The sequence below is a fragment of the Corvus moneduloides genome, chromosome 3, assembly GCF_009650955.1.
Source record: "Corvus moneduloides isolate bCorMon1 chromosome 3, bCorMon1.pri, whole genome shotgun sequence".
NCBI lineage: Eukaryota > Metazoa > Chordata > Aves > Passeriformes > Corvidae > Corvus > Corvus moneduloides.
In genome coordinates, this window is record NC_045478.1 from 121,822,529 (window position 1) to 121,835,537 (window position 13,009).

The window sequence follows — 13,009 nt, forward strand, 5'->3', positions numbered from 1 at the left end:
CAGAGAATGAGAAAGGGGGGGAAAATCCCCAACCACCCCTAGCGAGAAACCCCCCGGGTGTCTGAAAAGCGCAGGGATGGCAGCGAGGGCTGCCTGCTGCCGTCACTGGGAGCACCGGTGAGGGGTCACCGGTGCGCTGGGGCTTTTCTGGTGTCAAGACACCGCACGGGCGGTACAGGCTGTAGCCCAGGAGACGATGCCGAGAGGACCCGAGCGCCCCTGCGGTGGCGGGCGGTGCGATGTGTGCGATGCCCAGCGCAGGCGAGGCCGGGCCACGCTGCCTCGCCGCCCCTGCCCGCCCAGGAACCTGCGGGCAGCGGGCCCCGTGCCGGGGCCGCGCTCGCTCTGCGCGCCGGCCGAGGGGCCGCGGCTCCGCCGGGCCCGGCAGCCCCTCCGCGCTGCCGTGCGGCCCCCGCCCCGTCCCGCCCTCTGTGGGCGGGCGGAGGCGGCGCTGCGGAGCCCGGCGGGGCTCGGCGCGGCGCGGGGAGCGGTCGGAGCGCAGCGGAGCGGCCGCGATGGGCGCCCCGGGCACGGCGGCGGAGCGGCGGCGGCTGCGGCGGCGGCGGCGAGGGGAGCTGCTGCGGGGGCAGCTGTGCGCGCTGGCCGCCCTGGCCCTGCTGCTGGCCGGCTGCGCGGCCGGGCGCGGCGGTGAGTGCGGGGCCGCGGCGGGGGGCGGCGGCGGCGGGGCCACCGGGGCCCGGCTGCGGAGGGCGGCGCTGCGGGGGCCGGGGCGGCCGGGGGTCCGCGGCGGGGCCCGCCCGAGCCGGGGCGTTGCGCGCCGGGGGCGGCCCCGGGAGCGGCCCCGGGAGCGGCGCGAAACTTGGCGGAGCTCGGCGTGCGGGGCGGAGCGGGGCCCGCCCGCCACGGGGGTCCCGGCGGGCACGGGGCGCGGGGGGCTCGGCGCGGCCGGAGCGGGGTGCCCGGAGCCCCCCCTGCGGGGCCGGGGCGCTGCGATGGTGCCCGGGGGTCCCCTGCCCACCGCTGCGCAGGGGACGATCGGAAGCGGCTCGCGTTTTGCCTTGCAGATCCGTGAATGTAAGCAGAATTTACGCCAGGCTTGTTTGCCTTTAAGAAAAGAAGAGCATACCCCTCCGTGACTCGAATTTGCTTTTTAAATAAACAGACGTGTCTGAAGGGTTTCACGGTGTCCAGCATGGTGTGAGGAATGCTCTCATGTTCGGGGAAGAGCACAAACACCAGCTACGGCTTGAGCGCAGCGTTTCTTGTGGAGTATAACGATATTGGGATGGGTTTTTGAGATTTGAGACTCTTATGCCCTCAATTTAATCGAATCGTCTTTTTTTTTTTTTTTTTTTTTTGGTACGCGTCTTCTAAAACTTACGCTTTTTCTCACAAACGCGATGATTGCATCTGAGAAGTAAGGCCAGGAAAAACACGAACATCGTTGTGAGTAAACAGGAGTTTATGCATGTACTGAGGTATATTCAAGTCTGCCAGCATGGAAGATGCGGATGTGTAACGCCAGTATCCATCCTTCCTTTACCTAAACTTCAAAGGCTGCCGGTGTGAAGGTCTGTGGTGCTCTCTTCCCCCTTCCCGTCAGCGGGAAGGTGATCCGTGTCCAGCCGAGCCGACTGGCTGCATGCTGCTGCCTTTGCCACACGAGATATTAGTAGGTGATGTGGCAAGGGTGATTTTCACGCCTATTTTGAGAGCGGCCCAGCGTGCGTGCCTCTCTGTGAAGAGCAGTGCTCGTTCCCATCCCCTGTTTTGGGGTCCCTGCCTATGTAGAAGGAGCTCCGTCTGCCGCAAAGGCTGGTGCCGCAGGTGCATTCGTCTGCGCTCTGCCTGAGCTGCTGAAATGTTCCCCAGCTGGTGCAGCAGGCTCGTGTCAGGGCTCTGGCCACTTTGCTTCAGTTTGGGAGCCTGTCTCGCGTTGTGAGCAGAGTTTGCCTAAAGTTAATCCGGGAGATGAGGAATGGCGTTCGGCGCAGTAGACCCGGCTGCCGTGCAGAGCCGGGAGTGACAGGGAGAAGAGTCATCTTACAGGTGGAAATTTTCCACAGCGCCCACTGCGTCCGCTGGCGCTGCACGGGCCCAAAGCGAGCGGGCTCTCTGGGGAGCCTCGGATACAGCCTGGTGCTCTCTGGCCTTTGTGTTGTGCTTAGGAGGTGGAAAGGTGTATTTCTGTTCAGCTGTCTTGGTATTTTTCCCATGTGAAAACGCGGGGTTTAAGATTCAGCACAAACTTTTGACTGGGCTGTGGTGTGTTCGTGTCGAGTGGCATCTCTCTCCCTGCTGCCCTGGCAGGAGGCTCCGGGGTTGTTTTCACTGTGTGCCTTTAGGAGCGCACATGGCGTGGGCAACTCCCAGCATCCTCGGTGCCAGAGGGAGTGGTGGCAGCGTGAGGCTGGGCACAGGCTTCCCTGGGGTGCAGTGGAGATGCTGCAGTGGCCGCTGCTCCTGGAGAGCCTTGGTGTTAAGGCGCGATCCGGCTCAGAAACCCTAGGCTTGAATCCCCTCTTCACACGATACGTGCTCGTTTTGAGTGCCGCTGTTTTTCTTAGTCAGTCCCCTTCCCCTCAGGCACCGTTTCAGCCGTGGCCTGGATCTGGAGGAGCAGGGCTTTTCAGGTCACTGGTGACCTGTGTGTGCAGAGGGTGTTGAGTGCCAGAGCCTCCTTGTGAGGTGTGTGTACCTGCGCGTCCCCTCAGGAAACAGGCTAGAGCCCTTCTGGAGAGGCGGGTAACCACAGCGGTCTAATCGATAAACCATCTGGGGGAGGCAATGCCAGGGGACACGGCACAAGCTCTGGGTTTTTGCGCCGGTGACTCCCAGTGCTTCTCTGAGAGACTTAGTCTAATCTCTCCATGTCTTGTTTGGCTGGGTCTCGAAAATAAGGCTGCTTTGTGAGGTGAGTGTGAGATCTCCTGATGCTAAACAATGCATAGTAACAAAGTGTTAAAACATTATACCGTTCTATGAGGCTCATTCCAATGATCTCCGTATTGCACAAGGGTCAAGCTTTCGGAAATAGACACAGTGCCGAGAAGAAATCCAAGTTCACACAGTTTGTCTGGGCAGTGATCATGCAGCTGGGGAGCCTCTTTCTTGCTTCCTGGCAGTGTAACTTTGTGGTTATACTCTGACATTAAGGAAGTCAACACTGGTAGCTGAGAGGTGTAACTGAGGCCAAACACAGCCCTGCAGACCCCAAATCCAGCTGCCAACCGCTGGCTGCCCGACTCTTCCGCCCGCGCAGAGAGGGTTGAACGGAGAGTGAAGTTGGGTTTATTTTTTTTCCCCCTTCTCTATCCCCTCCATCACTCTGACGCAAATTCCCTCTTCCAGAGGGAGGGAGGAGTGGAGACTTCATTATATTAGACCGTCTTCCAGATTGTAATGATTCAGGTTTTTCAAGGGAGGCTTCTGAGTCAGGCCTTTTACCAGTTTGCTGTCATGGACAGCAGAAATAGCAGGGGCATCAGTCAGTGGGATTTTTCTCTTCTTCTTTGTATCTGTGTCTTTGGCAGGATGGTGAGGAAAAGCTGGGTCTGATTCTGCAGCCCTTACTCATGGGGATGGGCACATCCAAGCACATGGAGCTGCCCGTGTGATTCAAGCGTGGAAGATTGGGGTTTCTTTTAAGTCTTGTTTTAACTTGAGGGGAGTGAAGTGCTCAGAATGGCAGAGCAGGGCCTGCCAGATGCGTTTTGACAGGCTCTGAGACTTACCCCAAACACGAAGCTCGGGCTGTTTTCACAGGACTGGTATTTGCCTGGTCCTTGTGGGCTGTGGTGTGTTGAGAGCATCCCTGTCATGAAAACACACTCAGAAAGCCTCCGAGCAATCCTGGGTGGTGTGCTGAGAGGTGGGGAGCAAGGATCCTGGGCATGTCCGCCTTGCGCCCCGGTGCTGGTTGGAGGAGCTCACAAGGCTGGAATGAGCCACGTAGGCTGCTCGCTCCCAACCGCTTTGTCACGGGTCCTGCCTCAAAGGGCTTTTCCTTACAGATCTCCTTACTGCCAAAATAACACTGAAGAGCCTTGGTGTGAAAGATCCTGGTCCTCTAGCTGAGAGTTAAGCGAAAACTCCCTGATTTCATTTGAATGTTTTGGTTCGTGCAAATCAAGAAACCCAAACCGAACTTTGGAGGTCATGCAGTGAAAGCACAAAAGCAGTTGTTTTCCTCACCTCTTCAGCGGACCGTAATCCTAGCTCCAGCGTGAGTAATCCTAGCCCAGATGTATTGCTGTAATTGTTGGACCCCTGGATATGGGAATTTACCCTCATAAACTCGGGAGAGGCATCAGGCCAGAGCGTGGTATGTGACCTCTTTGGCAGGGAGCATGTTTGGCCTTGCAGGAAATGACTTGTTCATTTATTTAGTGCTTGTTCAAGGTCCTGCACCGACAGCTGACTGAGACTGAGCCCTTGTGTTGAGCAGCTCGGGGAGAGCGGGGACGGGATGCGCAGCGCTGCTCGGAGGGGTGAGGGAGCCTGCTCAGAGCCGTGCTCGCTTGGCTGTCAGCATCTGCTCCGGGCGCCAGCAGAGCAGGGCTTGCCCACCTGGCTGTGGCTGGAGAACTGCCTTCAGAACTCCCACCTCTCCAGGCCCATTTGGAGTCCACTTCCTCGAAGCATTGTGGAAGCGCTGGGCTGCGTGCCAGGCTGGCCGCCTTGCCAAGGCTGGGCGCCTGACCACCGGGAGCCACAGGGTCGTGGTGCCCGGGACGAGGATGCGGGGTGCTCGGGAGCGCTGGCTCCAGCGGGGCGTCGGGGCCGAGGGCTGCTGGCCGCCCCAGCTGCTCACCAGCAGAGAGAACGCCAGGCTGGGAGAGGGCGAGTTGCGGAAAGACTCGGCAGCTGCTGTTCCTGTGGTGCCTGTCGAGGTAAGGTAGGCTTGTGCTGCACACCTGTCTGCGCTGATGGAGCGGTACGGGCTCAATCCTGCCCTGTCCGTGGCTTGTGGCAGCTCCTGCCCCCGTTGGTGCCTCGTGCCTGGCCTCTGGCATGGTGGTGGCCCTAAGCTGAGCCTTCCCAGCAGGTTAACCCAGCAGAAAACTAGCCCAGGATAAATGAAGGAGGTTTTCTGCCAGGCTAGCATGCTGGAACGACTCGGTGAGGGGCATTAACAAGCCGTGCTTGAACAGAGAGCCCTTGGGTGGTGGCTGTGGTCAGAACAGCAGAGCTCATGAGGAGGTGGGCATGGTTGGTTGGTTCTGTCCCAGCCCTTTCTTAGTACTTCCCTCCTGCTGCTAATCTTGAATAGTCCGTAATTAGTCCATAATAGAATAATTACGAGTCCATAATTAGAAAAGGCAGGCTGGTCACACTGTCCATTTTTGGTCAGGGATCCTCAAAAGGCTTGGCTGGACCTGTCATGTATTCATGTGGCAGGTATTTGTGTCTGTACACTCCTGGATATGGGACAGGGTCTTGTAGGAGATCAGCATCCAGCCCTGCAGTTGCAAAACTCCCCTGACCCCTGGACCTGACCTGCTTCTAGGTGTTATCCTGCCCCAGGGTGCTTTCCTCTGTTTTGTCTCTGTTCCTTAAATTGATGGCAACTCTGTGGTAGCTAGGAGGATCACTGGGGTTTTCTTCTGGTTTCTGTTCCTTCTGGAGTGGTTTAAGTTACCTCTTCTGGCTTTCCTGTTGATGAGCATAGAAAACCTAGTTTTCATGAAGCTTTCTCTAAGATAAAACTTGAAGAAGAGAGCCAGGTTTCACGAAACCTGTCCCCGGAAGCTTCAGAGTTTTGTGTTTGGGAATGAAAACCACGTGGGGTTCGCAGGAGCGCAGAGTCTGAGGGATGCACCTTAGGATCCAGTGCAACAGCTTCCAGCAGTTCCCATGAAGCCGCAGGATTCTCCAGGAGCTGGGCCGTGTGGTGGTGGGAGCTGCACCATGCTGTGCTCTCTCTCCTGCTGCTTTTCACAGCCCACAGCCAGGCAGCTCAGCCACAGCAGTGCGTTTGGTAAAAAAAAGGGGTTTTACTCTTCTTCTGGCCTTGTCTTCCTTGCCCTTCTCTAGGGCAGTCTTCAGGCTTGGGGTTTTGGAGAGCACTGGGGCTGTTCAAAAGCTTTGTTCTGCTCTGGGTTTTATCAGCAGGAGCCGAGTCAGACCCATGCCAAGAGCCACTGGTAACCTCATCCTAACTTTTTTCCGCTGCTGTGGCTTTATGGGAAGGAGCGGTCGGGCATGCCCAGGTGTGAGCAGTGTGGTTGTAGTCCTTCCATGGTAACCATCCTTCCTGTAGACATGCTCTCAGGAGAGTAGGGTTACACGGTGAGTAAATCCTTGTGGCTGCTCCGCATTGCTCACGGCATCAAAGGGAAATCCTTTGAAAACAAAGTGGTGAATGTGTGTAATTTGCAGCTCCTGAATGGGCTCTCAGCTGACCCTAGAGGGATGCAGGTGTTCTGTCTCTCCTCCCCAGGGGATCCTTGCCCGACTGTGAGACTCCTCCAGCCCTGAGCCGCCTGTCCTTGTTACTGACTGCCGAGGGCATCCGGATGGGGAGCTTGCAGGTAGCTGGGAATCCCTCAGGGTCAGGTCCCTCTGTCTTGTCTCACGGAAAACTTTACGTTACCTTTTCTTGCATCGCCTTCCACAGAAGGTCAGGTCTCCACAGCAGCCAGCAAAGGAATGTTCAGGTGAGACTGAGACCCAATTTTGTCAGCTTGGAATCAATAGCAGCAGAGCTGCCTGGGCAGGGAGATGGGCGTGGGATGAGCCTGCTGTGCTCGGGAATTTGGGAGGGTGTTGAGGCCTCCGTCACTTTGGCCAGGAGACAACTGCATCAAAGGAGCAGCTGTACCCGTGTGAGACAGGAAATAGGTGCAGTCCCTGTGTCCGTACTGTGGCATGGCTGGATTTCAGCTTAATGCTCAGATTTAAAAATAGAATGGGTACAACCTCTAGATGCTCAGCTTTTCTTCAGAAGCAGGCTGAGAGGACTCTGGAAATAGCAGGATTTCTCAGTGTGTTTGATTGTTGGAGGGAAAAGAGGGGAAGGGAGTGGGACAGGGTGTTGCATCCAGCAGAAAGGGCTGGGCTCCAGACTGGATTAAAAACTGAAGCTTGATGGGAACTGGAGGTGTTGATCTGGGATTTTCTTGTTGGTTGGTTTGTTTTGTTTGGTTGGGGTTTTTTTTTTGTGGGGTGGGGTCGGGGTTTTTTTTTCATATTGCTGAGACTAGGAGCATTGTACCAAGGACTCCAGGGAAAGGTCCTGGGTCTTGCTCCTCTGGAAAAAGGGAGGCATTGAAGAGGAGTCCAGATGTGGTGTCCAGGGAGAAAGCTGTGTGAGACAGTACTTGCTGGGACTTTATTTGCCTTTTATGGATGCTTTTGGCTAATGTGGAATGTCATCTGCCTATAAGCCTTGCCTGTGGGAAGCAGATGGTCCCCAAGTGCTGGCTGGGACCTGGGAATGGCCTGGAGGAGAGGGGAGCAGGGGGTGTCTCCGCTGTACCTCCTGCCCCACAGCATCCTCTTGCTCAGCTCTGTTCTGCCCGTGGCAGCCCAGGGCACGGGTCCTGTGTCCGTGGATGTGAGTGTGCATTGGGAAGGGGAAATACCATTCACAGGGGAAAACACTCCTGGGCACAAAGGAGTGTCGGGAAGGGTTTGGAGGCATGGATTTGGTGGTTTTGGGACATTCCTGTGCCTAGCTGCGAGCTGAGCAGCCGCGTGGAGTGGCAGGGATGCACAGCCTGGCCTGACCTTGCTGTTCCTCGATGGTGTGCGCGGTGCTTCAGCTCTGAGCTGGGTTTGTGTCCTCAGGCAGCCAGGCCAAGGACCAGGGCTTGACTTGCAGTGTGGGAAGTGCTGGGTTGACATCAGGTGGTTTCGTGTGTGTGCGAGGCTACCCAGGCCCTTCCTCGCTCCAGCCGTTCCTCAGCCTCCGATCGTGCCGGAGGCAACGAGGCGAGTAAGCGTGTCCTCAGGCTGCGAGGGAGGGAAACTGAGGCACAAGAGAACTCCTGGAATTGGCACGGGAGTGACAGGCACGCACGCGGAGCTCCGGTCCACAGTGTTCTGCCCTGTCCCTGTGGATTAACCCCGGGAAGTCTCCCGTGTCCCTGCGGTGACTCCCTGGCAGCGTCCATCAGTCGCAGTGCCGGGAGAGGAGAAAGATGTGGCAGTGCCGAGTGTGTGCCCTTAAAGGGAACCTTGGTACGCCGGGGCTCATCCTCAGCGTTCGCTCCAGCAGCAGGCAGCACCTATCCAACCAGAACTGCAAACAGATTTAATAACTCGATTGGGAAAGAGCCTGCTGAAGTCCAGGCAAAGAGTCTTTTCGATATGCACACCAAAAACGTGCTAACTGAGCTGCAAACAACTGAAGGGTCTGCTGTTAGAGTAATCCTCATTCAGAGATAGACGCAACTGGTTTTTTTCCCTAAGATGGCCAGAACATCCTGTAACATAAAGCAGGAGGAGAAACGAGCCTTACATGGACATCCCTTTTTCCTCTGACAAGATCTGCCCTCCGGTTCTCAGTGCACCCCATGACATGACAGTTGATTTGTATTTTTTGAGAGCATGGGGCAGAAGGAAGCTCTTGTACGTGAACATTGCCTGTGCTGAGATGGTGCAGCAGTTTGTTTCAGGGAAAGCTGGAGCCGTGGCAGCTGAGCTTACGCACCGTGACGCGTCCAAAAAGGCTCCTAGCACTGGAGTTGTTAAAAAAGAGTAGGTACGTGTGATGTTCACCCCCCAGGCTGCTGGCAAGTAGAAGAGAGTTGTTAAATGCCTTGCTGTGGTGGCCGGTGAGTGCCACACGGTTCAGGAGCAGGTGGGGGTTCTGGCAGTGATCACAGTTGACGTGTAGGCTCTGTTCCCTGCTCTGCAGAAGGGTGCCTGGTGCTGCAGTGGGGCCTGGGGCAAGGGACGCTGCAGAGCCCTGGGACACAGCTCTGCTGAGTGGCACAGCAAGGAGGGGTCTCACTGATGGGGTGGCACCATGTCCTCTCAAGGATATGGGCTGCTAAGGCACCGTGGGTCAGATCTTTCATCAGGGCACAGGTTTGGTGTTTGGGGTCGTGGTGAGCAGCCCATCCTGCCCAGGACTGAGTGACCACGCTCCTTGCAGGCCTTGTGAAGGCGGAGCCGAGACAGCCCTTGTCCCAGAGAGCTCCTGTCCAAGCCGGTGGCCTGTCGCACGCACAGAGCTGGCTTGTTCCCCAGGTTCCATCAGCCATGCTCACAGCAAGGTGCTGCTGGCTCTGGGCTGCTCCTGGGACAGCAGTGGCATGGGAGGGGAGGAACAGGGAGAAGAGGCAGCGCTTAAAAACGCCTTCTAGTTAACTTTGCTGCTGACTGTTGGCAGAGTAAAACAAATTGAGTTTCATGTTCTGTGGATTTATTCTTGTGCTAAATCAGAGGAGGCAGCAAATCGAGCTTGTTCAGAAGTGGAGGAGTTGTCCAAAAAAGTAACCGAGCAATGCAAAAGCTTCTTGAGTGAAGAAATGATCCAGAGGGAAGCTGCAGGGGTGCCTGTCTCTGCAGCAGAGGTGCTCCAGCCCTCTGAGCATCCTCGTGGCCTCTCTGGACTTGCTCCAACAGGTCCGTCCATCCTTCTGATGTTGGTGGCCCCACAGCTGGATTCCAGGTGGGGTCTCACCAGAGCACGGTAGTGTTTTTAAAGCCTTGATCGTAGGGCTATTTAAAACAATCCCCAAAACCAAAATAGGCTTTTTGTTTCATTTTATGAAAACCACGTACTGTCCAAGGGAAGCATGAGTTCCCTTCGCCCCACTCCATGTCCCTCAGGTCACTTGGGGCATGGCGGGGCTGCGTGTGGGTGGCAGAGCTGTTCAGGAGAGGGAGGCTGAGGACCCGAGGGCTCTGGGGCTGGCGTCTCAAATTGTTTAAATTGACTGTGGTGGCACGGTGCCAGCTGACACCAGCTGAGAATCCGGACAGAACAACTTGTCCAAGGTCACCTCGCAGGCTAATAGCAGAGCAATGAATTAAACCCGCGTCTGCAGCGTCTCACTTCAGGGTAAATAAAGAATTGCTTACCACTTCTTGGAGGGTCTGCCCGTCTTAAAGCCTTATAAAGAAAGGATAGCATCCAACACTTGATTCTGGTATGATGTGGAGCACTGTCCTTTTGTTCCAGGATCTCTGGTCAAAAATAGAAAGTTGTTGTTTTTTTTTTCCCCCCCCCCTCTGTAGTGTTATTTGTTTCCTTGAAACACTTTGAAACATTCCAGGCTAGGCTCATTTCTCAGAGGAGGGCAGGGGTGCTGCTCTGCTGCTCGGGACTGGTACCTGTTGCCTTTGTGCCTGCCTTTTCTGGCAGCTGGTAGGGAACATCCCCGGGGTGGAAAAGTAAGGGTGTAGTTACTGGTTTGGACAGGGGTTGCATCCATGTCCTCTACTTTTAGGGACGGGCTGCCTTTGTAGGGATGTGCTAAGGAGCCTCTACAAGCTTCAGTCAACCCTCAGTACAGATCTGCCTTGAGAGGCTTCAGCAGCCTTGTTACTCCGGGGCCACCCTGGTAAGGGCCAGTCCAAAACCTGCTGAAGCCAAGGATAGTTTTTGATAGTTTTCTGCATTGATCTGTGCTGATTTATGAGGAGCTTCCCAGATGTGTCTAGAGAGGCTTTTATTTTCTTTTTTCTTTTTTTTTTCCCTTCTTCCTTCTTTTAAAGTTTTTTTCAGTCACCATGTGACTGAAACACCATTGTGGTGTTTGGGTATGGGAGAGAGAACAGGAGCTGTGTTACAATTCAGGGTCTGCAGCAGAGCAGGGCACAAGGCTGAGCAGCTGCCTCTTGCGGGAGGGATCCCAGGGCTGGTTCCCTCCCGTGGGACTGGGAAAAGGGATCCGAGTGGCACAAAGGAGAGTGGGATGAGCAGGACATCCCTGCCCCTGAGGCTCTGCCAGCACCGGGGCTGGCACCCACGTGCTCAGCGAGCTTTGGGGTTCGCAGCCACGGCCGCCGCATGCAGGGATGGGAGCTGGGGCTGGGTCAGGGGAGCACCAGGGACAACCTGGGGCAGCTCAGCAGGGACACCTGTTGACTGTGGGAGAGTGGCTGGCTGAGCCTGGCGGGCCCTGGCAGGCAGGACGGCCCCGGATGTTCTGGGGCGTTTGGGTTTGGATCATCGGTGTGGAAGGGATGTCGTGGGAGGGGATCTGTGGCAGGCCAAGGCTTACTTTTTCCAGATAGCCCAGGCTGGCAGTTTTGATTGAAATGAGCCTGGCTCACGTTGGTTCTGTGGTTTCCAGGCTGCTCGGCCATGTCCCTCTCTTCCCTGATTACCAGATTTATTTCCAGATATGTTTGCTTACTTCAAATAAATATAAGAAAGAGATGTCCTGAGGCTTCTATATATATTTGTCCGTAGTTAAGGTGGGATTAATTGCTTAAAATTCTGTTTAAGGGCCTGTTATGAGATCAGCAGATAGGAGCATGGGATAAAATGCATAATGAATACATTATGTTATAAATAATGGACACAGCCAGTGCACTGGCATTCCTGAAAGGTAATAGCTCTTTCAATATTTAATTAAGTGGGTACCGTAGGGAAAACACTCTCTGTCACTGAGGTAATTTTCAGCTTGGCTTGGAGGCACATAGATCAGTCTGAAGGAGGGCAGGAACCCACGTGCAGTGGGGGCACCTTGGCGGGCACCGTTCGTGGTGACCGAGTGGTGTGGAACCAGGCTTTCCATGAGGTGGAACCAGGCTTTCCAACCTTGGTGGGTGCTCCCTCCTGCTCTCCTGCCTGTGGCTGACTTGGGGCAGCTCCAGGCCAGCTCCATTTGCTGGCCAGTGGCAGGGAACAGGACCACGAGCACCCTGCAACCCGTGGAGCATCTTGCTCTCCTGAGTTAATTCCGGCTGCAGGGCTGGGAACCAAGGAGATGCATTGGTGTCAGGAATTCAGTTTTCTGGGGAGGAAGGCACAGCATCAGTCACAGGCCAGCAGCTGCCCTTCAGCACGTTCTCAGCACTGGTAAAAATCATCTCACAGGTTTTCTGGACAGATGCAGAAAAAGGGGGGTTGGCACCGCTCCGCAAGGCCTGGATTCACGCCTCTGTCCCTGACTTCTTTTTTCACAGTTCCCAGCTCCTCCACACTACTGTCTCAGTATACTTTAAACCCTGTGCTTTTACTCCCCCCACTGCAGTTCTGCGCTGGCTGCTGGGGGCTGGCTGTCAGTGAATTGTCCTGAGTGTCACCTCACGTTGGGAGTGGATTTGGGGAGCAAATCCAGACTTGGTGCCGAACAGCGGCATTGGATATCAGAGCCAGTGTCTTGTCTGGGCCTAGACTCTTCTCCATTCTCCAAGTGCCTTTCCAGCTCTGTGGAAGCAGTAAATAACAACAATTAAACAAGCACCAGTTACAGATTCGTGTGGTGGTGTTGCAGGGAAACACAAGGGGAAAAGAGTTGTAAGGCAAAGGGACAGGAGAAAAACGTGTTTGTATTGAAACTGGACACAAAAGCTTCCTTTTCCCTCATGCTTGTTTATTTTTTTGCAAGATCCAGTTTTTTCATTATCTTTTGTGGAGAAAAGCATGAAAAGGATCTCTCTTTTGTGATGTTTCCCCTATCATCAGAGATACCAGAGTGGGAGCCAGGGTTTCTGATGGCTTTATTTCCCTGTCCTTTTTTTCCTGGAAGGAGTGGCTTGTTTTTAGTGCTCGCAGGAGCCACCAGGCCTGTCCCAGCTGCTGTCCCTGGGAGCTCCTGGATGCTTGCTGTGTGCTTTTCCTGCAGCCTGGCTGCTGCGGAGCAGGGCTGGAGGAGGGACACGGAGCCCACCGGGCACGGGACAGGACCTCTGGTGGCACCCGGCAGCGCGGTGCGGGAGGGGGATGGAGGAGCCCATCCTCCTCATCTGAGGAATTCACCTTGCTGTGCCATGGGTGGATTTCATGGGATCATAGAATCCCAGAGCGGTCTGTGTGGGAAGGGGCCTTAAAGCTCATCCTGTTCCAACCCCTGCCATGGGTTGCCCCTTCCACTAGACCAGGCTGCTCCAAGCCCCATCCAGCCTGGCCTTGGACACTGAC

The 13,009-nt window shown here is 55.6% G+C and overlaps 1 protein-coding gene across 2 annotated transcripts in view; it reads left to right on the forward strand.

Moving 5' to 3' along the window:
* The first annotated feature begins 571 nt into the window (after positions 1 to 571).
* SLC24A3 (solute carrier family 24 member 3) overlaps positions 572 to 13,009 on the forward strand; it is a 117,797-nt gene continuing 105,359 nt past the window's right edge. For both annotated transcript variants that reach the window (XM_032104415.1, XM_032104416.1), the window contains exon 1: positions 572 to 648. The gene's annotated coding sequence lies outside the window, so the exon portion shown is untranslated. The remainder of the gene's footprint in view (positions 649 to 13,009) is intronic.